The sequence below is a fragment of the Penaeus japonicus genome, unplaced genomic scaffold, assembly GCF_977035675.1.
Source record: "Penaeus japonicus unplaced genomic scaffold, GWHDUDI00000001_assembly GWHDUDI00000016, whole genome shotgun sequence".
Taxonomy (NCBI): Eukaryota; Metazoa; Arthropoda; class Malacostraca; order Decapoda; family Penaeidae; genus Penaeus; species Penaeus japonicus.
This window is the reverse complement of record NW_028234418.1, coordinates 13,207,100-13,209,248: the sequence shown is the minus strand read 5'-3', so window position 1 is coordinate 13,209,248 and position 2,149 is coordinate 13,207,100. Positions and strand designations below refer to the sequence as shown.

Here is a 2,149-nt window from a genome sequence, read left to right as displayed (position 1 = left end):
AGAAAACAAAAACATATGGAAGAATATTCCGATAGCAAACACGATTTTGGATATATTATAGAAAAATCAACAGGACATGTAAAGCAAGAATTTGACTATCACTTAAATGGTATGCTTTAAAGACAGTTCTATTAATCATATATACTGTTATGAAAGGTAAACCTACAAAAGTGCACATATTTAAGCAGAGCTCATTAAGTTAGTCTTTAAACATACCATTACCAAAACATTCCTATTTTCCAAAAAGTAATTTGAACCTTGACTTTACTTCATTATCATGTGAAATGGCATAATTATGACTGCAGATATTCAACATATAATTGATTTCATAATGTGCAATGAAATGACAGATCAATATTACTACAACTAATGGCAAAATGAAGGCCACTCCAGAGGTAGTTCATACTTATTCCTCTCAGGCTTGCTAGCAGTGATTCAAAGGCTAAGATTTAGATGTGTCATCCTTCTAGAGCAAGACCCCTCCATTTTCTCTTTTTCTTGCTCATATGATTATAATATTGTGCTAGTGCAGGAGCTGTGATGTATCAGTACATATATATATATATATATATATATATATATATATATATATATATATATATATATACATATATATATGTTTATATATGTATAAGTATATATACATATATATATATATATACACATACACATACACATATACATATACATATACACATACACATACACATATAATATATATATACACATACAACATAACACACACACACACACACCACACACCCACCCACAACACACACCCCACACACACACACACACACACACACACACATACACAACACACACACACACACACACACAACACACAACACACACACACACACACACACACACACACACACACACACACACACAACACACACACACACACACACACACACACACACACACACACACACACACACACACACACACACACACACACACACACACACACACACACACACACACACACACACACACACACACACACACACATACATAAATATATATATATATATATATATATATATATATATATATATATATATATATATATATATATATATATATATATATATATATATATATATATATATGCACATATATATACATGTTTGTTTATGTACAGTTTCCTATTAGTAGCACCAGACATGTTATGACAATGATGTTAAGATATGACATCTTGAAAGTAGTGCATAAGTGTATTACTTTTTTTTATGAATTTCATGATGTGTAACATTTAAATTCTGTCCTCTATTTCAACAAAATGTGAGAAATATCCTTTCTTGTGGTTCAAAATTTCTTCTGTGTAGCCATAAGAAATGTTTTACATATAGCTCTCCTAAAGTTATTTTAGGTTCATTTAGGAAGCATTATCATATATTTCCCTAAATGACTACTGACATGCAAAAACATTTCATTTGGTACTGTAATATTTATTAGGTTCTGGAAGAGTTTCCAAGAACTATTATTTGTAGTTTTCTGTTAAGGACAGGTAACACAATACCTTAAATGAATTAGAGTACTGAACAATATACTCATATTTGAAAGTAATAACAATATGTTCTTGTCATATCTCTTTTTTTATTGAAAATGTGATCAAAGTGTATAAAATGGTAATCATACTAGCAACAACAAACAAGTTCACAATTCTGAAGTTTTTGGTAGCTTCAGAGGTGACAGAAATTTATAGTTAGACTGAGACTAATATGATTGATAAATAGATACATAACAAGAACTTATAGCATTTACCAATTCATCATATGGATATGAATAAGAAAAAAAACATATACATTATTTTCATGACAATGCATTTGTAGAACAAAAAAATGTTAGATAATATTTGCCATTGTAAGCCAATAACAGGACCACAGGAAGTGCCATATTGATAATGTAATTTTAATAATTGAGTTAGGATTAAGTAGGCACCTTTACAGTGCCTCTCAGTCTGGTTTAGCTTCTGTAAAAAAAGAGGATGGTGACATTATATTAGTCCTATTTCTTTACAGACAATTAACCATTGATACTTTATATTGCATTATGTTCCACTGCGATATATTTTTCTGTAATATTCATTTTTCATCATTTATCTCATGATGGAAGTTTAGGTCAAAAGTTAGAATCATAT

The 2,149-nt window shown here is 29.7% G+C and overlaps 1 protein-coding gene across 17 annotated transcripts in view; it reads left to right on the top strand.

The window, feature by feature from the left end:
- Nucleotides 1-12, top strand: part of LOC122254925 (monocarboxylate transporter 14) — an 86,470-nt gene extending 86,458 nt beyond the window's left edge. For all 17 annotated transcript variants that reach the window (XM_043018792.2, XM_086545140.1, XM_043018791.2 and 14 more), the window contains one exon: nucleotides 1-12. This exon is cut by the window's left edge and continues 627 nt beyond it. The gene's annotated coding sequence lies outside the window, so the exon portion shown is untranslated.
- Nucleotides 13-2,149: the final 2,137 nt, after the last annotated feature.